The following is a 26,619-nucleotide window of genomic DNA, read 5'->3' on the forward strand; positions in this document are numbered from 1 at the left end:
GTATTGAGTCTGTAAACTGTAACTTAATTGTAATGCACTATGACAAAACTTTTACATTATTAATTTCTTGCTATACACAGCATAAAATTACTACTTTGAGGTAAACCAAGTTAGCCATGTAGTTACTAAAAAAAACCCACCTAAATTGTCTAAGTGACCTTTTAATCTTCATTAAACTGTTTTTACAGAACGCTTTCGTTATTTGAATATTTATACCAACTACTTTTAATTTTTTTCATTTTCAAAACTAACATTTTCCAGCACAGTATCCAGGAGACTTGAAACCACCAACAGTGTTTTCTTTTTTCACCCTTTAAAAGGCAGTGCTCACAGTTTCAGTTTACAGACCACAGCTTGAAAACCTCATTTTACTGAGTTAATTAACTACTCATATTGCAAATGCTTTTTATCACTTTTTCCTTTCTATAATCATTCACAATCAACCACCAAAACGAAACTGAAAGCATATTCACCAATCAAGAATGCAGAAGAACAGCAGGGGAAAAAAAAAGTACTGCTTAAGTAACAAGGCAGACGCAGATGTCCAAGAGTGGTGGGAATTTTGGTTGTCAAATGAAAGATTAATGCAACTTTTGTAAAAGATAGGGTCAAGGAAAACACCACCGTGCCAGCCACAAGTTACGCTGCCTTTTAGATACAGATGTGGAGGATCTTAATATACATTCTACAGTTGTGAAAGCATGACTGCAATGCAAGTGCCGCTCTTACAGACGGAAAGCGAACAGCAGCATCAAATCATCTCGTTTGGGATGACTTAGCCGTGTAGAGAATGCATCTGAATCAGCAGCAGAACTCTACCAAACAGAAACACGATTATCCCTAAACATCAGCTCCCCATCACTGACCACTGCATATATTCTCAAAACTATGGAAGGTCAGTGAAGCTTGATGCAGAAAGAAAACGAAATGTTCAGTAATCAGATGTAAATTCTTGGTTTCCTTAGACTTCTTGATCTACCTACAGACCATCTTATTCCTGAAGACTACCAGTTTTTTGCTTTAGGGATTTGGCACCACTGATGGGAACAAGGCAGCGAGCCAGGAAAGGCCAAAAGCACTGAACTAAGGAAAATAAATAAGACAGGAAAAGAGAGGAAAAACTGAGGCCTTTTCACCCTCTTCCTTCCCATCTTCAATGCTTTCTGTTGCCCCAGGTCTTAAGAAACTCTCCATTCCACAAACCAAGACTTACGGTAGGTGTACAAATACTGTATTTTTCAGTTAGTGCACATACGGTTGCAAAAACATCAGCCACTTTCTGTTTTTTGAAAATGAAGTTCCTTTCTTAAAAAAATGTAAATAATGGTATGAAAGCAGGAAATGTTTATCACTGACGGTGTAAGCAATTTGTCTGGCTTGATTTTGCCTCCAATTTTCAGCTGGGTCTTGAACTTAATGAACATGTATCCAGATTCTGCCCCGTTGAGATCAAAAGGGCAACTGATACGCTGAAAGTTAAGCAAGATACTAGTATTTTTAAAGGATTAAGTAAAGAAATACTATTCAGTCATTTTGCTTTGTTTTGGAACATCATTAGAAAGACCGAAGTTTAGAAAGTCTTCTGGTTTTTGTTTTTGGGGGTTTTCTGGGTGTTTTTGTTTTTGTTTTGTTTTGTTTTTAAGCAAACTGTCTTTATATTCTCTCCCCTGGAACACTTACAGATAACTGTCTCAGAGCATCAGCCAAGTGCACATTTACCTGACTCTTCCATACCATACAATAAACCACATTATTTTTATTACAGGTTTTGGTCAAACTTTCACATTTACACCTCTTCACTGATCCTCATGCTACTAGCAGCGCTGCAAAGTGAAAATGAATATGGAGTGATGTAAAACTCCAGCAATTAACGAACTGCTTGATAACCATCATCACCTTTACAACAAGAATACTCATAGTTCCTATTTCTGGTTTTGTTGCCATGGACCTATAGCATGCCCGGTAAACAAGGAATCTTATTACACAGCAATAAATGTATCATGTCATTTTGTGTTTTGTAGTGTTTACTAAGCAAAATTTTCCATGACAATGAGATACCTTATTCTTCTGGAACTCAACACATTCATCAATCACCCATCCAACAGCTTACATACAACTGTAACTTCTTTTCAAAGAAAGAAAGGTGAAACTCATTTTATTCAGGGACTAATGAAGTGCAGTAAACAAAAGCTAAGCCCCACCTCTGCTGTCCCTTCACTCTGCCGGAATTGTTTTTGAGAAATCCCAGCCAGGTTGCACCTCAAAGTTCCAAAAGTAATTGAACTTTATTTTCCCCAACCACAAAGACTGAATAGTCAACTTAGAAACAGATTCTTGGTTTTTTTTTTTCTTTCTCATTCCCGGGTGCTGGCACAATGGCCAAAGCTACAAAAGAAAAAAGCTGGGCTCCCAAAATGTTTTCCTCTGGAACAGACTGAGTAGATTGGGAATGGCACCATGCTATCCTGGCTAACGAATGACTGATGTCTCTGTAGGCCTGTTCTGTATCTTTAGATGCCATGGGTTAATAAGGTCATATTTTTAATCTTGTTTAAAACTTTTGCTTAGGCTGTGTAGGGTAGGCCAAACAAAGCATTAAACTCTATTAGTTGAGGATTATAAGAAAAATCTCAAATCCTGCTGTTTTCAATATTTAAATGGGCCAAAGCAAAGCTGCACATAGCTTTCAGGAAAACTAATAAAGTCTATTTTAGGTACTATTAAAAAAGATGACATTTTAATTCAAATAACATGAAATTAGAATGACATAAAAGGTCAGGAAAATCAAATATTCCTTGAAAACAAACCTAATCAGTATTTAGTAAAGAACTTCTCCACCTGTGGCTCAGCTTTACTATTAAAATGGCAACATCTTTACTCAGACTTTATCAAATCTTATGCAATGAACACATTACCAAACAGATTATCAGAAAGCAAACTAATTTAATTTTAATGTTCATTTCTGGTTTACCTTCCAGATAATATGACTAACCTGGAAAAAATATTTAAAGTATAAAAAGAACATTCCAGAGGACCAAGGATTCAGCTCACCCAGTATAAACATCTCGGAGGTAGAAAAGTTAAAAAAATTTGGTGCTGAAATGAATGGTCAAAACAAAACATGTTAAAGAATGAAAAAAAAAGAAAAGAAAAAAGTAGTAATAAATCCTGTGACCCCTTTATGCCATTAATCTAAATTCCTGAAAGCAAAGGAGTTTGAATTTCTTGGTCACTACTGACAGGTTGAGAAGCCGCATGCCTTGTTGCAAAGTTCTGTTCAATAGGCAGAGTTCAGACAAAATTGAAGAGAAAAACACAAAGCACTACCTAGTTTTAAATGAGAATGTAGTATATTACTTCTTTTTTCCAGCAAAAAATAGATAGATTTTATGAACAGAAATGAAGTGATATGTTTCTTCAAACCCTGCAAACCCATGATAAGATAGCTAGAAAAAAATCCGAAACATGCAGAGTACAAAGCAACAACGATAATTTTTTTTTTTTTTAGAAGGAAAGATAACCATGATAATATAGCATTATCATTTTAACATATATCTATTATCTAAGGTAGTGGGGAAACCCTCCCCACATCTCCCCCAAATCCCCTGATTATACAGGAAACTCCACACTTTAAATGTAGGAATATTTTAGGAACCAAACATTAGACATGTCATGAAGAACACTGTGAAGAGGTGAATTTAATACTGTGGAATGCATCATCTGAGTGAAAGTAAAAAGACTTTGATCAGATAATATGCAACAGAAAAAGGCTTTTAATGAGGGTAAATTATGATTGCCAATTAATCCCACTATGAACATGGCCTAAAAAAAGGAACATACCCTGTAACATGAATACTTACAATATGAATATAAAATATTGAAACATTCTTTGCATATTGCGGATATAAATGCTAGCTTTCATTTTTGAAAAAAACATCATTTTCTTTCCCAATTTGTCTTTTAACACATGATTTCCTATGTGCAGCCTTAGCATAATAAATAATGCCACATAATGGTTTGCAATTTAATGGTGTGTATACATTTTTTCATCACAGGTGAGCCTGTCTAGAATCCTGAAGGGTATGTAACAGCATGGACAGAGCATACCATGCGACACAAGGACACCTACTTAAAATGGACACCTACTTAAAATGACTGGCTTTGTATTATATAATAATCCCCAAAAAACATGTTAAAATATGTTCTTTATTAATTACGTTCCCACTTTTTTGTAGTTCTCAGGATGCTGTTGCAAATAAGAAAAAAGCAGAAAGTTTCTCTTTAAACTTGTATTGCAAAATGTACATGCCTATGTCTATATAGATGGTCTATACAGACCATTTTAATAGGGCGTATTAAAATGTAATCACATAATGTTAATACAGATCATTAGCCTCTGTCTTCTTTACAAGGTTGTAAACAGCCTGGCTTCTATCACCTTCAGCCATCTGTGTATGTATGTATAAATGACCTTTATTTCTGAAGCACTATCAAACTTCGCTCACTCTTGAACTTGCTGACATAACAACTCTGTCTAGTGAAAAGCTTCCCTTGCTCGTGCAAAGCACTGCCAGTTATATGAATCAATTTGCAAGTATAAGAGCCAAAATAAAAATCTTACAAAACAATTAATTTGCCTCTGGCTTTCTGTAGGAGAAAATGACATTGTTGTGTTTCAACACAGGTGCATCTCGGTTTGCTTTCAGGTATTACCAACAAACGTGAATGCACAGGGAAGTAGCCACAGGCTGTCCTCTTTCTGCTCACCTTCAAAAGCCCATCGCAATTACACATTGAAAGCAAATGAAAAGTTAACATATCAACTTCATTTTAAAACACAATTCAGTTCTTTGACAGGCAGTCATGCACTTCACAGGCACGTGGGCTTTAAACATAGCTATTCATCTAAATATGGTATCTCTGATGCAGTGAAACATGCTCATGGATTTCATAAACATTCCATAAAATCTGCATTAAAATTGGTTTATTGCACCTTATGGAAGTTAACAAAAATGCAAGCAGCACTACCTGCCAAGCCACCTCATAAAAACAGAGCAGTGCAGTCACGATCTTCAGACACAAGACCACAAGCAAGGAAATTCAATTAAGATTTTGCTACCAATCCACATCACAAAAATTCTGCGGTACGATTCAACAATAAGATAAATTTGGTTTAGCAGCCTGGGTTATTTCTAACAGAACAACATGGCAATTATCTCAAAATATAACAGCTAGAATGGCAAACAGGGCAGAGGCCAAGTTAGAGGCACTTGAAAACGGGGGAAAAGAGGTACCTAGAGTATTCAGAGTGAAGCTGAAATAATTCATCTTAGACCTATGACAAAGTACCAATTTTACAGACAAGACTGCTAAAATGCAATAGCAAAACCCGCCGAATTCTCTTTTGCAAATCGAACTCTTCATTTATATCACACCACAGAGATATCTCAGTAATTCTGCCAACTTCGAAGAGATTTTCTCTTTTGTACTGTTCAAGAACAAAAAGGACGAGCACACACGGTACCATGGGGTAGGAGCAACCATGCATCAGCTGCACAGCAGTAACTGTACAGCTTTCGACAGGAAATATGATTTAGTTGGGTCCTCACTTGCAGCAGAATTGAAAGACATTTTCTAACCACATTAATACTTTGTTCTTGATAACTCGGTCACCTTGTAAAATGAAATAAAGCTACCCAAAGGCATAGCTAGCTGATAAAATGTAATCTAAAGCACTCTACACAGCCAATGCCATGCTGGTAACACTGACCACGTACTTATCAAGCATCTCACTGAAAGCAACAGACCCTTGCCGCTGCTGGATGCAGAAATGTAGTTTCCCCTCCCTAATACTATGCTCTTCTTCTTACACCACCTTTTCCCCCCCAACATCTACTTCACTTTGAAGATTCTTGGTTTTATTTCTCCGAGATTCTGGGTAACAACAAATTGTACCATCCAGCTACCAAAGATGATTTACTGTGTGAAGAAATAATAATAATAGAAAAAGAATAGCTATGAGCATAGACTGTTCACTTTTCTGTAAATAACACCTTGTGGAAAAAGAAAAACCCAACAGGTTGAATAATTTTGTCATGATATACTTTGATTTAAAGATATGGTTAAAAATTAATTATGTTGCACAGATCTAATTGTGACCTAAACGATTTGGGAGAACTTAGTTCAATTATCCCCTGAAGCATAATCACTTTCACACACACACGATGCAATATATAGAACAGACAATACATACAGGGCTTCCACAAGTTCCCTTTTAAATATTGGAAAAAGCACTACAAACTGCTTTACCATTGCTTGTTTTAATACATTACAATATTTACCTCCATGAGTCACATGCATATCTTACTATGTGGCCATAAATAGATGAACATATGATAAGAAATGTAAGCGCAAAGAGATACCTTCTATTTACGGAATGACAGAATCATTCTTTAAGTTAAAAGGCAAGAAATACAAATTACTGAAGCATTGATAAAAAATGCATCACAGCTCTGTGAAAGCAGAGATTATGTTATTTTTGATCGTTATTTACACTGGAGCGTTAGGGGCTAGGGGTGTGACTTGTTTCTTATCTTGGGGACAGTACCGTAATGAAAATTACCATAAAACTCTAAAAAAAGGCATCCCTAAATATAAACCTAATTAACTCAGCGTTTAGGTTTATTTTACCTGTGCTCACTGTGATAGGTGAGCAGGTGTAAAGGTTAAAGGGTAACCTTATTCTGCATCCACGGCTATCTGATGCAAAGGCTGGTTGCGGGCAGGTTTGGCTCCTGGTGAAGTTCAAGGAGCCTGGAGGGTGGCTGGCCGCACACCTGATGGCTCTGTCCCAAGGGCTGCTCCAGCAGGCAGGAACAGCCCAGGCACGTGGCACCCTGGTCATACCGCTGCCCAGGTGGATGTGGCACAGAGATGCTATTCTGGCTCTAAGCCACCTTGGGGCTCCCCTTCAGCTTTACAAATTCCTATGTAAAACCAGTTTAACTGGTTTACAGTCCCTTTATATCTGTAAGTGGCACAAAGAGACCATCACGGACCCAATATTAAGAAGCGTAATTCTGCTTATGCAGCTCCATTTACCTCAGCTAATTAACTAGCAATAGTTTAGGTGAAGAATGAAAATAGAAGTGTTCACAAAGAGCTCTGTGATGTATGAGGTTGACAAAGGCCCTTTAGTTCATACCGTGCAATTAAACACCTTTGTAAATTGTAAACTTGGTCTCTAGTTCTTCAGGCATGCCTACAGAGGGTAACACACCAGTTTTGTTTTCTTGCTCTAAGTACAGGTAATTAAGCATATAACAATAAAAGGTGTCCTCAAAAGTTTAGTATTCTCTCTAGATACTTGATAGAATAATTAACAAGGCTAGAGTCTTCAGAGTACACTTTGTGATTCTTTTCTGGTACCGAAGGACACCTCTCAGAACCAGCAGGAATAGGAGGATCCAGGTCAAACTTGCTGAATCATCTTGCCCTGTACAATTCACTATTTTGAGAGAACCATTTCAAACTGCTGTCAGGAAGCACAAAGACATATTTATTTATTTATTTATTTAAGCACTGTGAATGTGATCATTATTAACACAGAAAAAAAGGAGACATGCACATTGGCCGTCACATTTTTGAAACATTTATGTTTCAAAACTGTGCAACAGCACTGAAATAAAGCACACACCACCTCTCAGGACATACTCTCTGCTGTTTCAAGTTGTCTGCTTGTACAGCCATCCTTCACAGCAGATCCAATCTACTAGGGTCTTCTGAGTTACCCGATTGGGTCTGTCGCTCTCTTCATGTCCAGAAAAAAATACTGTCGCGTTAGTATATACTGACCGGACACTGCAGTATACATGGATCAACAGCACCTTCTGTTAAAACTGTGGTATTTGCTGTGTTGTTCATCGCTTCGCCCTTGGTACTGCAGAGATGCTGCTTTAAAATACAGGCAGGTAATGGCAACGTTACTGGGGGTCTTGTTCTCACCTTAAGTTTTCAGGCACTTTCAAAGCACTTTTGTCTGAACTTTGAAACATCGATTTGATGAGTGCCCTATGAGTTTCATTTGCTCCAACACTGCTTTGTAAATGTCTGTATTCCAGTAATTTCTTCAACCAGGATTGGGTATGAAGCTTTCCAAAGAGGGCAATCATGTCCCAGAACTCTTCAGGGGTTTGTGTACAAGAATGAGAGGAATAGCTCCTATATTGGCTAATGACCTCACTGCTACTTAAAACTAAAAAAGTACACAGCTGGCTAAGTGCCAATATTAAACGGAAAGAAGCCCTAAAATAAAAATGGCTGGAACACTGGATGCCAAATAAGTATACACACAGTCCAGCCCAAGCAGGATGCAATGTGGTAGGGAAGACAGTAACGAGGCAGGTGGGCAATGGTCAGTCCTGAAAATCTCTTGATTTTTTTATTGATTATGATCTCCATTATCATCTGAAACGCTTCTGGCATGTGATATTGTAGACAGGCAATCTGGAAGGTGCTTGCCTCTAACAGTGACAAAACCCAAGGTTTTTAATCCAAAACCCTGCACGTTAGCAGGTAAGACACAGATGTCAGAAGGACAACAGCACAACAGAAACAGAAAAAGGGGAACGCTCAAATTCGTACAATGTGGTGTCCTACCAGAAACAAGGTAAATTCTACAAAATATGTTTCTACAAGCACTCACTGTAACTTTTGTCTGAATTACCTACTTTTATTCTCACTCCACCTTTCCAATCTCTTCATTTAATACAACTAAAGGCCACTAAAATATGCAGAGAGCTTCGAATGTCATAACAGAGCTTTCTAATTTCACTGAGAGAACAACTGAAATAGCTACTTTTTTGCTTACTGGGGACACACACTTTAGTTGTTCAAAAAACTTTTTTGTGCAATCAACGTTTGCTAACATAGTATCTGGGAAAATTATTACAATATTCAAATGCACATGTGCTCACGAAGATTCAAATTTAAGTGCAATTTGATCACAGAAATTCTTACAGATACATCTGATCAGGGCAAATACAAAGTGTCATTGAGTCATTTGATCAGTAACAGTTAACAACAGGTACTTGCAAAGAGCTATTTGCTACCAATTGATAGTTAAAAAAAAGAGTTTGTGAGTTAGGGCAGAAAATTCAAAATACACATTCCACCATGAAATATTCACTTAACTATTAATTTCAATTTAAAACTCAGTTCCAAATATTAATCAAGGAATGAAACAAAGGCTTCCCCTTCACTATGAAATGCCCTGCAACGTGACTGCATTTTCCTGAAAATTTTGCTTTTGCTTCACTCAAAAAATAATTATCTAACATATTTCACCATTTTTCCCATTACTTTTTAAAAATTCAATTAAATTCTCAATGACCCAAACCTTTACATTTTCTAAATGCTGCAGAATTTAGTATTGATAGCCCGTAAATTCAGAATGACAGTCTGAAGAGGAAAGCAGTTAAGGCAGTGAATGTAGACTTTCAGGGGGACAATTTGGAAAGGAACACAGGAACTGGTTATTGAACTATGTAGCTGTCACTGAAAGCTGACCTTAGATTTCAGTGAGATATTAATGTTAAATAACATTTGTTCACCACATGTTTCTTACGGCAGTGTTAGACTGCTTTCACTAAATCAACTATTTTCTTTACAGCTGTCAATCTGAAATTTTTACCATTGACAAAGTCTGAATCAAGGAAGATTTCCACAGTTAACTCCAGTACCTGAAGAGCTGTCAGGTACATGCAACTTTAGTTATAAGCCTTAAATAATTGCCTAAATGCTTACAAACTCAGTATTATCAGCAGAAACTAGAACAGCCCCTACTGATCTTAGCTTTTGGGAAGTTCAAGTTCAGTCATTCTTAACAGTGTGCTGTCGTTATCTAAATGGTGATTTCCATTATACGCTTTATTAAAATCCAGAATTCAACAGAGTGCTAGTTTTGTGGAAAGCGTTATAGATGTCATGTTTCCATGTAAACAATTAGCACAACATTCCCACTGAAATCCCCAGAAAAAAATCCTGTGAAATTTGTCAAGTACTGTTAGATTTCAAGAGTTGTAGTTGTGTATTTATACTTCCAGGCAGTGTATGAATTTACTATGACTATGCATGTAAACTACATTTTTAGAACAGAGAGTAACTAAATATCGGAACGAGCAAATCTGAAAATCTGTCCCTTAAAGATCCAGCCTAGCACACAGAGAGGCAGGTGTAACACAGCATATAACAAAGCAAGGTGCTGACAACTTTGGCTCTAATCCATCAAAGCACTTAAGCACATGTTTAATTTTAAGCACATGAGTAATTCTATCAACTTTAATAGGGCTACTCATGGTTTAAGTACTGTGATGGATGGGGGCCAGAATGCGCAGAACCTTTAAGAATGCTGCATGGCCTATGTTATACGAAGAAAAAACGGCATTCCTGAACTGAACAATTAAGTTATAAAAGCTTTGGAAGCAAGATTTACTGTAAGTTGAACACAGCTCTGCTTATGTAAACACAGAGATGCAAGTTATTCCGCAGTCTTTGAAGATAAAATACGATGCAAGTTCTCATGTGCAAGATATCCACATATCTTTAGTTTGCCCTTCTTTTTCTCCGACAGCTCTGCGTTACGGCTGTATACCACCTATCCCCATCACACTTTGCTTCGAAACAGGGGGGATCACAGTTAAGCAGTCTTATGCAGAAAAGACCAAAAACTTAGCTAGTTACAATTCTTAAATAAGATGCTACTAGATGCAGTTTGAAAACATTAGAACTACAGCCTTTCAAACGTAAGCCTGCCTGTACACACACCACTGTAATACAGTTTCAACTGTAACTGGCTTAATAGTTCAGTAACTCCCCTGTAACATCAATTATTTTGGATATTCAAAACTGTACACATGCCTCTTTCGTACATGCATAATGTGTGGCAAATTCAGATGTTTTTAAGTAAAAATAAGATTTCTTTAAAATGTTTTATACAGGCAATGTTAAGGATGTTAAAAAAAAAAACCAACAAAAACAAACTGCCTGCTCTGCAAATTTCTAGCTAGGACAGCCTCTGTAAATCAGAGGTGACTGACTTGATCTCTAAACCACTTACTAGAAAATTCTGGATCTTGTTTTATCTGAATATGGCTCCAAAAATTGTTACCAAGTTTTAGAAAACAGTTTTCTAAAAAAGGAAGAGAATGGAACAATTTGAAGAATCCTTTACAGACGTTTTCCAGGAGATCAAATCACTCTCACTAAATAGTAACACACAAGACTCATCTAGTTTTATCCCTGCACTCATAACGTAAGTCGGAAAAGCTCCAGAAAAATTTCGGTTATATAGCCATATTGTCCCAAATGTACAGTGAATTTTAACAGCTTCTAATATAATATCAAGTAATATCTGCTCTGAAACAAGCAATGGAGAAGAAGTCAGAGTCAATTAAATGATCCCTGTACCCAGGGACCAACTTTCCCCCCCATACTATGTAATGTTACAGTTTCTGTCCGCTTACTACCAAATCCCCAGCCAGTAACAAATGCGGAAGGGAAACGTATGGCTAACTGGGAAACAGATCTCTTCTGCCAAACATTTCAAGAATTCTAAACTTTTTCCTCACTTTAGAGTAGAATAAAATTGAAGCCGATTATCATTTGTCTGTCCTTCCCCATCGTATCATGTAAGCATACCATACGGTATAAAAACAAAGCAGCTAGGTAACCTGTTCTACTTTTCTTGCAGTGTAAGTTAGGGGGACTCAAAACTTTTCAAGAGCAGGGAAAACGAAGGCCATGCAAGACTACCACTTGTAGGTCTGTCTTGATTATAATGCTGTCTCAGACCTTTCAACTAAAATTCATTCCCTCCATGATTGCTACCACTCAAAATTTGCTACCACTCAAAATTTGGTACAGTATAGTTTTTGCTCTGACTGTTCCTAACAGAACCTAAAATTAACACAGCTATTTCACTCCTTGATCTGTCAACAACTATGACTGAGAACAAATGTGTGTATAGGTTTGGGGTTTGCTATTTTTTTTTCTCCTTTCTTCTTGTTCTTTTTATTCTTAATTTTTTTTTTTTTTACTTGCTGGTGAACACGCAGCAAAGAGAACACAGAAATAAATAGCTTTTGCATGGATTATGTTTTCTGAGATATCTTCAGCAAGGGAATTATATACTACTACTTACTAGACGGAATTTATAGAAAATGAAGTACACTACTAGGGGACCTTAAAATTCCCTTAAATACAATTCAAAAAGAGAATGCTTTGAATCTATGTCACTGCAGAGTCTCTAATTTTTGCCAGAATTCTCAGCTTATTAAAACAGCGTGTCTAGTGTGGTACATCAACACATTTTGTAGTGCTACTACTGTTAAGTTTTAATAATAATTCTGACAATTTCTCATGTAAAAAGCTTTTTAAGTTATCGCAATAGAGTTTTTTATGATTTTTTTTTTTGTATAACAAATGAGTTTATCTTTGTCTTCTAGTACTTCTACTTCACTTGTGTACATCTATCACAGCAGTACTGTTTAAGAGCACAAGCTTATTATACTTGTAGATAAGGGAATGGAGGCAAAGTGGCTATGTCTCCAAAAGGCAATTCAGAGTAACTATGACAGAAGTAAGCTTTTCTCAAAAAGAAACTTTCAGGAGCATCATATTAGGCTCCTATATACCAGAAGCCAAAAAGCAAACCAAAACAAAAAAAAATAACCACACACCATGCCTCCAAAAAAACCTACACCACATTACTCTTCTCTGAGCGAATTCCTCAGCATCACACACAACTCTCAACTAAGGTCGTCTTTATTTCAGGTTAATATGTCCAACGCTTTTACCACATTTTCCCACCTTTAAAATAAGAAATGTACTTCATCTTGTGAACTTTGCTGTGTCCTCACAGCTTCCAGTAACATATTGGTTAATCAGGGCTCTGTTATTCTAGATTCAAACACAGAGACAGTTTGATTCTGTTCCAAACTGGAATTCAAAGCAGTTTCTTCTTTATTCGGGATGATTTTAAAATATTTTTTCCAAAGTCCCAATCATCGTTAAATGATCTTCCCGTACATCTAACACAAGTGTCAGTCTGCAGGTAATCCTCAACAGAGCAAGTCTACCAACATTCACTAGAAACAAAACACCTAGCTCCGTTACCCCTAAACACTGAGGTTTATTCTTACAGCTCACATGAAGCTTCACAAATTAACACCCAACCTCATGTTTATAAAGGACAGGTTTATTAATGCCACAGTCACACAACTTCTTGTTCATTTCTATGTAGTAACAAGCAACTGTATCATGACATGAGACAACGAGAATTAAACCAAGCAAAATTCAGTACGAGTTATTTCCATTAAAAGAGCATTTGTATTACAAAATCAAAACTCCCGCATACAGAGTTCCAAGTAACCTGACTGCATTGCTATTTATATTGCATCTCCCATATCACTAATGTTACTACCACATTTTTACTGACACGAGACTGTGCCAAAACTCGAGGTTGCACGAGACATGGACTGCATTGCTTACCATAGCTGGGAAGTGCTCAGACCAGCTACGACAATGCAGTACTGCTGTAGGGACTGGGGACCAAACAAGACTCACAACAGGGAATCCAGCACGGAAAATCTTGCACAAGTCTTAGCATTGTTCCAAAGAAAATTTCAGCAGCAGAAAGCTTGTTGGTCTAAACCAACACCTGCTCTTTCTTACGAAAGGTCCCCCCACTTCACTGGGTGACATTCAGCCCTCTGCAGACAGTAACTGCAACACCGAAGCTGTTCCAACACCTCCCATAACCTCACTTGAGTGATGCTTTCCTCTAGGGGAACAGAAAACTTTACCCTCTAGATTAGCACATTCCAATCCTAAAGCTCTGAGGTACAGTAACGTTGGCTCAGTCATAGCAAAGGGTCATTCATATCAAGTTACAGCTGCCCTCAACATAAAAGAAAAAGGTATAGTTTATATCTGTTAAGTGAATACTTCGGTTGTTCACATCTCCTACACAGCCCACGGGAAACTTTTGTGATTATTAGCCTTCAACAAAAGCCAAGGAAGAACAGACTCTCCTGATACACAAGGATGTAAGTTTTAAAATCTGGTTTCTGATATTTTAAAATCTCCTATTGTTACAAACAACACCTATGTCTCCTGAAACTGTAAAATTACAAGAGGAGAAGTTTCCATTTCACCTGACTTGTGCAATTGCCAGCGTTTTTGGACAATCAGTTTCACGTTCTGAAAAAAGTTCTCTCTGTTTTGGTCCCTCACAAAGTAACAGGAGTGAAAAATCACTTAAAGAAATTAAGATCTTAAGAAAGGCAGTCTCTAAGTACAGCCAAATTAAACTTTAAATTCATCAAAACTAAATTAAAATTGTAGCTTTGTAGCACACTTTCCTCATATGCTCAGTAAAGTTCCAATGTATTTACACACAGATAGCTTGACACACTTATACAAGCAAAGTTGCTCTCTTAACAGCCCAAGAACACACACAGAAATTGTTTAATTATAATCAAGCTTCCATGCAAAAGAGATCAACCATGCTGAGTTTTAAAGCCAGCACTTGAAAGAGTAAGCATAAGGCAAAAGCGCAAAGAATCAAATTTGTGCGTAAAGAAATTCTCCAAAAGCAACTTGACACCAAAACTGAACCGGTCTCAAAGGCTACACCACACTGGTAACAAGCCCGAACTCTGACTACCTCTGATGGCCTGGATTTTTTATTTCTGCAGAGTTTATGTAAGTGCCTTTATAAACCATTTCCCATGTCCATGCTTTAAGGAAAAAAAAAAAAAAATTTTGCAATACTTATTTGTGTATGTAATTGCAATCAAAACAGAAAAGGACAGCAAACCCAAGCAGAACTGTCACTTTGCCCATGTCAATTCAGCAGAAGAGGTCTAGAAAAAATATGGCAGAGCATACTACTCCGTGTTAATACTGTAACCACCTCTGTTTGCAACCACCTGTATCAACAGAGTACTTAAACAGGTTAAAGCAACATCTCAACTGGTTTTAATTGTTACTGTGCACTCCTCCCCTCCCACCGGGGAGGAGATAGGAGAGGAGCCACCAGGTGCTGCCAGCACCAGGAGACCCTCACATGGCAGCTGAGAGTCTCTGGACGGGAGCTGCTTTGCTGATAGGAAGACAACTCACCCCATGAGAACGCCCCCCAACATATAGTCAATTAAAAAAGCCAAACAAAAATTGGTCTTCTACCTAGAGTCTGTAAGATTATATTCTATTTTCTACCTAGACTGGAAGGCAATGTTGAAAACTGAATAAAAATCAAATACGTAAATAGTTCCTGACAGTAACACAAAGGTGTTTCTGAAAGCAGATTAGCAAGAGGTATGGCCCAGAGTTCAACATGTATCAGGCAACAGCTGCCTTTAAAGTATCACACTGATTTCTATAATTATATTTAATATGATATGAAGTATTTTCATTTCTTTTCCAGTTATTAAAAGTTTTGCACTACCAGAAGTGAAGACGATATAAGAAAAATATTTGGAAATAAACATCAAATATTACCAGGCAACAACAATAAAAATACCCTCACTTCCTTCCAAGCACAGATGTAGTCATCATCACGTTAAACCCATCAGCGAAATTCTGTAGCCAGTGTCAGGAAGTATTGTTTCAGGCAACAGGTTCCACCTACCTGTTCTTCTTGCCGGCCTGACTTTAGAAGACACTGTCAACTAAAAGACATCAAAAATACGTATTTTATTTCCAGCCATCTAGGGCTCCATTTACAGAAAAGTTGGAGTCGCACTTCTTTCAATAAATTAAGTTTCTATGCTGCTACTTCTGAAATAATTTTGCTCTGGATTAAGTCAATCTACATAAAACTGTACTACAAGTTAACTGATAAAATTTTTTAGTAAACAAATCCCATGCATTTAACAAAATAGGAAAAAAAAAAAAAAAGAAATCTTCCTTCAGTACAGAGAAGCTGTAGAAATGAATCTGAAAATGACACACATTTCCCTTACCTAAATATTATATTTCCCATTATGCCCATTCACTTAAACTGCATAGTAAGAGAACAATACTTTCACAATTCAATTTTACAGTTCCTTAACTGTGTCACAGCAAGCTATTTTTAGTTACAAAAGCTTAAGTGAATACAGTATGCAACAATGGTTTTTAGGCATACAGTTAGGACCAACTCCTGAACTCCTAAGTTAGCCCTAAACAGATGGGTAGATCAAAAAAACTCTCTTCTCAGCTTCTTGTCTCATGTGCCTTACAAAATCTGCTTCTGTGCCAGGCAGTTGAATCTTAAAAAAAAAATGCTTAGAAAGTACTATCTTGTAAGTTGGCAGAGTAGTTTTTCCACGAGTTTCCTCTTATGCAGATTACTTCCCAACAAACACCAAGAGGCTGTCTCTTCGCTCCTTGTGGAGTTATTTATATTCAAACTGAGCACAAAGTAGATACAGAGCATCTATAACCTGATTCATTGCCTACATAGTTCCCACTTGTGCAAACCTAAGCCTGAACGTACGACATATAAAAGAGAAGACTTGAACAACTGCTCAGGTTAACAAATAGCTTGTTGAAAACAAACACCACCAAAATGAAAGTCTTCCACATTTAAAATATCAATATTAAAACCCCAAACATTTCAGGTAAAACACAAAAAAAATACGTTTTTTTTTTAAATCTGCTTAGGAAATGCTGTTTCTGGAAGCGAAGAATGTTCCCCACAGGCCACAATCTACCCTGACCCTGGATGTTCAGGGAACCCCACCTTTAGTACCAGGAGGGTTCATTTAACCAGGAAGGTACCACTTCGAACCAGGAAGGTTCACTGATGTTTTGGACAAACATTCTGGATCCAAATTAGCGCCTTCTCCAATGCCAACACAAATTAACTGGAAAAATTCCAAACAGCTCTTACTGAAAAGTCTGGAAGTCACAATCGATGCAATGAAGAAACTTTCACTTTACTGTACTCAACATCTACATATATTTGGACTCAACCAGTAAGAAGAATGACCTTTTACTGAGCTTAAAATTGGGAATTAATTATACCTGAATAAGCACATTTATTATCATTTCCCTTGATAAAAGGGAAGTTATACTGCTGTAATTTAAGTCAAACTATGACAATGGCACAATTATCATGTCCTGGCCCTGACCTGACATTTCTAAATGGTTACAGAAAAGTAAAAGACAGAGTTCATACCGACAGTATATAAGTGAGAAAGTTAGGCCAAAAGTTATGTGAGAAATAACTTGCTGATAATTAGCACATCAGTTAGAATATATAGCACTCTGCTATAATTGTCCAATTACTCTCCCAACATATGGTCCTTTAAATATTAATAATATTGTTTAAATGACAAACTTATATGCAGCTGAAGAAAATAATCTCAAGAGAGTGTGTTTATTGCTATAAGTTACAACACTGCAAATTACTTAAACAGTATTGCTTGGGCACAATTATTGATCCAACCAGCTGCTACCTTGGCTGCAACAAAAACATATCAAAAGCGTTGAGAAGCTGGAGATACCTTGGCTCTATCTGAATCTGATTGACCTCGGTGGCGTCCCAGCTAATGTGGAGGTATTAACCAGGCACCACAACTAATTTGCAAGATGTGCATTCTATTCATGGACAATAAAATGAAAAAAGGAAAACAAGAAACTTCAAAAGAAAAAGAGAACTTTTTAGATTATTCTTTTATTATTAGATTAGTCTTTTTAAAGAAACAGAAAAACACACTGAACATGACGTAACTTCAAAACTTGTTATGAATCTCACTTCTTGGAGTTCCTAAAGTGCCAGTGGCAGAACCTGGCAAGAGACCTGAAGAGGAATCACTGCGAATCTTTCTCTTACACTTTTTCCATAATCCTCCACAAGTGTCATTTCTGACACATGATACTGGACTACACAAACTACTGGTCTAACCTAGCGTGGCATGGATTCTTAGAAATTCTCTTCCTAGAAATTTCAGCAGACCAAGATGCCACTATGTTACAGAAATTGTGTGCTTAGTACCACAAATTTGATTAAAAAATTAAAAATAATTTGGCAAACCATCAGTATCTGTAAAATTCTAAAAGATGTTATTTATCAGATATGTTAAACAGACTACACGAAACATTTCTCCATTTAAATAAGAGAAGCTGCTTCTCAGCCAAGAGGTCAAACACAAGATGGGGTGGAAAGGGAGAGGAAGAGAGAACAAGAGATGAAATACAGAATGTCTTCTCTCTCCCTCCCCCCTTAAAAATAATAATGATAATTTTAAAAAAATTAGAACAACCTGCCTCAATAAAGAGCCAAAACATTTCTTTGGCTTGTACTTTTATATACCTGACCATTCAGAGCGGTCCAACAGCAATCTATTGACTGTCGCCAACCTTGTCAAGGGTACTGCTGTAACTTGGCTGCTGCAGCAGCCCAGCACAGCTCACCAGCACAGCTCTTCTACTCAGTCATCTGCAGCCACAGTTCTCAGCTCTGTTTGTTAACTTTCTGAAACAGCAGTTCTCAAACTTTTTTGTTCCCCCCTATTTCTGTTATAAGAACTGGCTGGATTGTACCGTGGGGAAGGAACACTGTTAGAAAGTTGCTGAAATGCAGCAGGGAGATACAGCTTAGGAGAGCTGGGGCTGCTCTGGGAAAGCCATGTGCTGGAGCGAAGGCTGGATGAGCAGGAGCCACCCTGCCAGCAACTGCTTAGCCTGTCGTGGGTCCTGCAGAGAGGCACGAGGACAGGCGCTGTGGCTCCTGCTGTGCTCCTGGCCCTGGCAGACTGTGCTCCTTCCAGATACATTCCCAGCTACTGGGAGGAGAAAGGGAGGAATGTACCCCACTTTAGTAATCGCTAGCATACAGCAAGAAAGACAAGGTTTTCCTCCAAAATGTTTAACATACGGAATTACAAAATCTCTTTCTCCACAAAAAGTTTAACAGAAAAAGAAACCAAGTTTATTCCCACAAGCTACAAGAGCATGTTTTCAACACATGCAAACAATATGCAGAAATGCCCTATGAATCTACTACCTGGAAATCAGATAACATCACAGATCTACTTACAGCATAATGATATCCACTGGCATCTGCTCATGTACTTTCGTGCAGGAATTAAGCAAGACTTTTCAGGAGTTTAGACCTCCTATAGAACACAACATAACCAACTGCATATGCTGCATGTTCCAAACACATTTATGAAATCTTTAAGTCATGTATTTTAGTAGGTTATTAATAGTTGGTGTTGGCAGAGAAAAGCTACATTTCTCTAAAAACGTAAATCATGTAAACCTAGTCATAAACATTTTTATGAGTAGTTTTTTTATAAAGCACTGTACTGACATTAGCTAGTCAATCCTCAACCTTTCCTAAGGAGTAGATTAAGTATTAAAGTACATCCAAGGTGTGGCATCGTATCAGTTTACCCTTAGTGGCAGTTACACTTACACAATTAGAGCAAATTCTCCCTCAGCTTCATCATTCGAAACCAGAAGCCTATGACAATGCTGAATTTTACCAAGTGACTCTGAGGGAAAAAATCCCAGTGGACAACTTACAGTCTGAGTTGTGTAACTACATATTAAGACACTACAGGGAAGAAAATTAAAATAACCATTTTCACACTACATGATAATTATGCAATCCACAAGGTACAAAGGTAGTGAAAGCGTTCTGTCTCGAGCACTGTGCCTCAGAGAATACTTCAAATATTTGTCTGACCGAACTATGCATTTATCATTTCTGCATTAGCAATCGATAAAAAAGGAGAGGGGAGAGAATAAGTAACTGGGTAATAATTTCACCTTGGGCAATCAACATTCATATCCAGCATTAATATTCAGGAAATGCCCCAAGTCTCAATCATTAATGATTAAGTATCACCACACCCTGGAATATTTTACTACATATCTGTATTGACATCATGAGATCCAAACTTCAAACGTAATTGTCTGCCATTTTAAAGATCTCGGAATTAAGGGACATTGGCTACAACAGCATATATAAACTCCACCTCTGCACCAAGGCAACAAACAACTGAATTAAAAAAAGCTGTAGTCTCAACTTCCAACTCCTCAAGAGTTTGAGGACATATTAGGACATTTTTAAATATAAACAATCACCTTCTGGAAGGCTGAATTTAGAAAATTTAAACCTTAGACTAAGAGGGACTCTTTGTATTTAATGAGAAGCAATCCTTTATCATTTCATCTCACTTAGTATCATATATCCGCTACACAACTTTCCAAAATATTTACAGCTGCACTCCTGAGCTTACAGAACCCAGCTTTTAGTGAACATTAAGCACGTGCAAGTTGCTCTAGGAATCAAAAACACCCCTTGACACTCAGCATCGCACAGGAGTCCCATGTTACAATTCAGTGACAACTGCTTCAGCAGGCACCCGCACACATAACGAATCCTTTACGCCATGAGCTAAGGGAGGTCCGAAAGGCAGGCTGCTGGCGGGTAACTGCAGGCCCTTCATGGCTGCTCCTGCACCAGCTCAGCCCCTGCCCCTGTAGATGAGAGGTGGGCCTGGACCCACACCTCTGACTGTACTCACGCCCAGCTAACCTCTACAACACATAAATGGCTGTTGAGCCCTTAAACAGGCTGTGGCGAGGTCCTGAAACAGGCGGTTTCTGAATGGGGATTTAACCCATTCTTCCAGCAGTGACGGAAGTACGTGATGGCAGCTGATACGCTGCATCTGCCAAGCCCCTTCACAGGCACCAACTGCAAGGGGTCCTGCAAGTTGCCTTCTACCAAATCTTAATTCATTAGATTTCCTCAACAGAATTAACAGAGAATTCAGAAGTCCAGTGACATTCAGATACAATTCCATTGTAAGCACTTTTATAATACCTTCAAATGAAGGTTCTTAAAAAATCTAATCCAAGAAGTAGAGATTTCAATGTTTAAATGTTTACCACCTTTTGCAGTATTATTATTTTTAAAGATACTGAAGAAAAATCTGAAGTAATGTATTTACTTTATTTTGCAAAAAGGACGTTTATTTTTGTGACAAAGATATTCTCCACACAGTAATTTGGTGTCCTTTTTGTTGAAACAAAAGCTAGACAAAAAGAGAAAAGCAACAAGCAAACTGTGAATACTATCAAATTAGATGACACATTTGCTTGAAAACCTGATGTTTAAGGCACTGCAGTCATATTGAGTACCATTCCATATACAGCTACTATACATAGGGTTAAGGTACAACATGTAGCAGTTAATTGTCATAGATAACAATAGTTAAGAGTTCAATAAATTGGTAGAAGGATTATAGTGCAGTTTTATTACTACCTCCAACACTTTTACTGATGTGCTTACTACTTTTTTTATAGCATACTGCTCTTGAGCAACCAGTTGATAATATTTACCCTTTTAAAACTAGGTATACAGAGAATACATATATATTAAAAAAGGGCAACTAAGTTTACATGTCAATACTGGTGCAACAGCTAACGCATCACATATATATAGTAATTACACACATCTCGCATGGACAAACCTACTTATAAGCCTAGAGGCAAAAGGCAGCTGCCAAACTTCATGCATTTTATGCATTACAAAAAAGCATGAACTAGGACTGGTCTTTTTCTCTTAGAAGATGAGGATAAAAATACCACCACTACAAACAGTTTTTGTATACACATCACATCACACACAGACACATGCACAGACTACTTTTCTATCTCTAAATTACCTCTATTAGCTGCAGTATGTAAAAAAAAATTTTTGTCCAACACAAATAAACCTCAGGTGTCGAACGTGGTAAAAATACTATGTAACACTGGGATGTTTTTTCATTATGTTTTAACCATTCCCAAGTGTAGTTCTTCTGTATGCCTTCATTAATTCAATTTATCCTTAAACCTACAATTATCTGGTATTGTTTTTAGTCCTCACATTAAAAGCAACAAGTAACCTACCACCAGCTGACCCAAATTCACTGCAACTGCAGTTGGTGAATAATGCCACCCCTCTCATACATACAGCAAAAAACAACTCTTCTCAGGCATGCACTCCTTTGGGTCTGTGGTGCATACAGTGAACATACAGACTGTAATTCAAAATGTCTGTGTTCTCTTAGTAACAGCTTAAAGTATCGTACTACCTTTAAAACATCTTACACCCCTGCGGAAGCAGGATAGCAGGAAGTCGCCTTGCAACGATAAGCTGTGAATTTGCACACTGAGTATTCATTTTTTGTGTTTATCTGCATCACACAGAAAATGCCTCCTATGTTACACTGCTTCTTCTTGTTCATTTTGTCCTGAACAATGGCAAAATGGAAGCCTCTTGACAAAAACACCTACGTGGACATTCAGTGTGTAAACACAGACTTAGCACAAAAGACCCTGCATATAAAAGCCTCACTATATCTGAAGCATGTCCGACGTGTATGTGTCTTCCACAGACACTGAATGTGTAATTCAGAACACATCCTAGTTTGTGTATAAATTGAACCAGGGACTTGACATACCCCCATTTCTGACACATTTGCAGTACATCCATTTTTTACTACTCTCACCCAGAAGTAGAATAAGCATGTTTCTAAGACAACCACCTTCAGAGAAAAAAATGAGTGGGAAGGAAAGCATTAAATTGTGACTGGGACCAACAGTCCTCCAAACCAAAACTCATGGGATAGCTTAATTCATTGATAGCTTAATGGCACACAACTTGGTAGTTCCAGACAGACTGTGACTGAGGGAAAGTGAGTATTCACAGTGTCAGAACCTGCTTTAAAAAAAATGCATTAGAATTACTCACTGCTTTTTAGGAGTTAGTTACAGAATTTAAAATTACCTTTTCATATAGACAGTCATTGGCAATGGTGTCCTAAATTAAAATGAACTCAATTAAGGCAATCCTAATTCAGATACTTTCTAACTTATTTGTGTCCTCAATAATGGTGCTTTAGTCAGTCTACGTGTAATATATAGTTTTCTTTTTTTGAACTGAAGTGAAGCTATCATAGAAACTTAATCTAAAACCAGAATCATTTTCCCAAATCAGATTTCATTTTCATTGCAATATCCTTTGCTATGGTAGTGTGTTTGCTGCTCAGATCACATTTTGCACAGGAGACGTAATATAAAAACAAGCTCTACTTATTGCTTTATAAGCATTACAGCATTATCAAGTAATAAAGGACCTACACACAATCTATCATACTTTAGTTTGAAAGGCCTTCCAGGTGATAAATATTTTAATGAAACTCAACGCACTGCAGGTGCATCAGCATGAAATGAATGTGATGGCTATGTATCAGCAAACACACAAACAAAAATCTTCCAAAACCTTCCAGTTAATCTGCAGTCCAACTAGAAACACAGGAATTCAATACAGGTCAGAGAAAGAAATGCATATACTAAACTAACTCGTGCCCTCCTGGGACTAAATCCTGCCCTCTGCTCTGTGAAGCATAAACATGATTGTGCTTCACTCACTGAAAGGAAAAAAAACAGTCTTTATTTAATAATCTTACGATTGCTTGATTAGTGCTTGGAAAATAAAAAGCACTACTTAAGTGCTAAATATTATTAGTTTTTTCAGAACATCAGCTCCAAACTCGCCACTCCCCATTTCATTCTCTCATAACTCTTTTCATTCATGTCATCAGAAGGCATCTTATTTTCAGCAACAACTACTCACTTTTTTTTTTTTAAAATGCTGCTGGGTGTGCAGAACTACTGTTGAGGTTGCTTGGCAACTAGTGAGACATATCGGAAAGAGAGATAAGGTCCAGAATGAATGGAATTGAAGAGAACTATATTTGGTTTCATTAAGAGATACTAATGCACTCAAACTATACCAATTTGAATTATCCACACTAAGGGGAAATTTTGCTATTTCTTTCAAAATACAGACATCCATAACCACGGAGTCCTACTAAATCCATTAAGCCACCTCCTCAGGCACATACGTGTCTGCCTGTACAGAAAAGGCTTCAGAATCAGGGCTTTTACCTGGGTTAGCAGTTTGGTACAGCAAGCAGCAATCAGGTAACACAGACATTTAGTAAGTATTTTGAAGAATTTTAGGCCAGAGAGGATAGTTGAATATCTATTCAGTCTGCCTTTCAGTGTACCATAAGCCTCTGTGCTTCTCCATGTACTTTAGTGTCAAGTTGAAATTTCAAATGAAACAATTTTTCCTGAAGGTCACAATTTGAAACGAGATGAGATTGAGCACCCAAGACTCCTGCAATGACAGAGAACTGATTACAAAAAGTCTGCCCTAATAACTCAAGGAGGTCAAAAAAGCCTTACGCAGCAGAAGATGGAAACACGCCTAACAGTTCCTAGTGAAAGAGTTTCTTTCTTATCTCAAGCCCTTCAACTAACACTATCCGGATCATGTGAGAAAGAATTGTGCCAGAACCAGTCTGGCACAAAAGAGGATCTTCTAACATCACCTCAGACCCTGCCCAATCTTTGATTTCAGAAAGAAATGAAAACAGTGACAAAACGCAACTAGCAAACTATCTAAAGGGAAAAAACAAAACCAAAAGTCAAACCCCACACTTCCCCATCTCTCTGCTGCCTGCAGGCAAACACAGGACTCCAAGGTTTCAAGGCTTCAAATACCAACACAGAATTGCATATATCATAATGATGTTCAGGGTAATAAAAGCAAAAATAAAAGCCCATAGCTGCAAAGGAAGTGGGTAATTCGCAGCACATGAAGCAGGCTTCGTGCTGCCCAAGGCCAGAGTGGCCACCACGAGCATGCACACTTGCATCAGGAAAGCTGTATCTCCAGAAGCTGGATTGAAATACGGTTTAAAAATAAACCCGTCCTTCCCCGAGAGAGCTCAAATGAGGCTTCCTCATCCCCAACAAATTATTGCAATTAAAATATCTCTAATGCTAAGGAAGTGAATCTCACGCCTGCCTTCATTTTTAGGTATCTTTCTCGCATAGCACAACCTCTACGTGGCAATGAAATTGCGTTTGGACACTCTACTTCTGAACCTTGTACAAGTCCTGTGGCCTTTCTTTTAAATTCTTCCCAGTAATTCCGCATCCTTCATGAAGTGAAGACACTAGCATGGGATATACTATTTTAATAACACTCTTATCAGTGTTGAAAGTCCACTTTATTACTTATGTTTCACTTTCCCTTTTTTTAGGCATCCAGAGTGCATTTGTCTTTTTGCCACAAAAAAGCATATGAAGGTAATTAACTAACTGACTTCCAAGTCCTTTTCCAATTTTACAGATACAATCTACATTCTGACTCCTGTGAGACTGTTTCACATTCAGCTGTATTAAAACAAATTTCTGAAGTACAACTTTTAAACACGTTATTCAGATCACCCTAGAAAAGTAACCTGACCTTCCCAGTATTAACTACGTGGCCAGTTTGCAGAGAGGGGTTTCAGATCGAATTGGGCCAGCAATCTAAGGAATGATTTTATATATGTAACCACGAGTTCCCTGGAGGCTTTCCAAGAAGTGGTCCCACTCATTGCCTCTATTAACCACTGCACTGAGAGATCTATCAGTAAGACAGCTTTTACATTCCTGTAATATATGCACTGTTAATTTCACACAATGCAGTCTTTAAAATCAAAATATAATGTGGTATTACATCAAATACCAAAACAGTTGATTTTATCCATCAGATCTATAATCTTTCCAAAAAGGCACAGGTTCATTCAGCAAGATCTCACTATATTGTGAAGCTAAGCTGACCATTAACGACATTCTTCCTATAGACCCTTGCTGCAAGAAACCATAATAAGTAACAATAATAAATTAAAATGACCATATTTGATGCCAAGGATCTGGGCGAGCTCTTACTTTAAGCAATGGAATTGTTCCCCTTTTTCTAAGAATTATAAGGAAATTAAGATTAGCATTTCCCATAGTTCCTTTGGGATTCTTGTCCATTATTTATTGAAAATATCTATATTCTAACAGATGATCCTGATATTTGCCCTTGTCATAGATGCTAAACTTCCTTTTCTATTTGCAGCATTGTACAGGATGGATACATACTTTTTTTGGTAAGGAATAAAATATCTATAGAATATTTTTGTTTTCTCTACATAACTATGTATCATTTTACCTTGTGCATTCAGTAATAAATCTGTGCCCAAACAATACTATTAAATATAAAATTAAGTGAAAAAAATTTACTGTTTTCATATTGTCCAGAATTATCAGAACGGAATCTATTAATTTTCATTAACAAAATAGAGGTCTCGGCCAATTCCAGCTAATCCCAGAGAGAAGTAAACTTTTAAAATTTATTCTGGGACTGAATTGGGTTAACTTTCCATTTCTGTCTAAGGAAAATATACCTAGTAGGCCTTTTTTTTTAAATAATGTGTACATATTAAATATTACTTATGGACATAATCTAAGACTATCACTTCTGCCTACTCTCCCTTCTCCCTCCCTCTGCCTTTCGGACAACTCTTTTTATGTTTCCAAAGTACAAATAAAATTGTGAGGAAAAAAGCCAGACAGCACGTTGCCTACATTATTTCAGTGTGTTTTATCTGACTCCCTACGATTGTGCAAAATAAGTAGAAATGCTTTACTAAACTCAGTCTTTTCTACTTTTTTCTAGCCCCT

The 26,619-nt window shown here is 37.4% G+C and overlaps 1 protein-coding gene across 2 annotated transcripts in view; it reads right to left on the minus strand.

Moving 5' to 3' along the window:
- The window catches only part of GNAS (GNAS complex locus), a 166,172-nt gene that overhangs the window by 64,618 nt on the left and 74,935 nt on the right, over positions 1–26,619 (minus strand). The window lies entirely within an intron of this gene.

The sequence above is a fragment of the Aptenodytes patagonicus genome, chromosome 14 (assembly GCF_965638725.1).
Source record: "Aptenodytes patagonicus chromosome 14, bAptPat1.pri.cur, whole genome shotgun sequence".
NCBI lineage: Eukaryota > Metazoa > Chordata > Aves > Sphenisciformes > Spheniscidae > Aptenodytes > Aptenodytes patagonicus.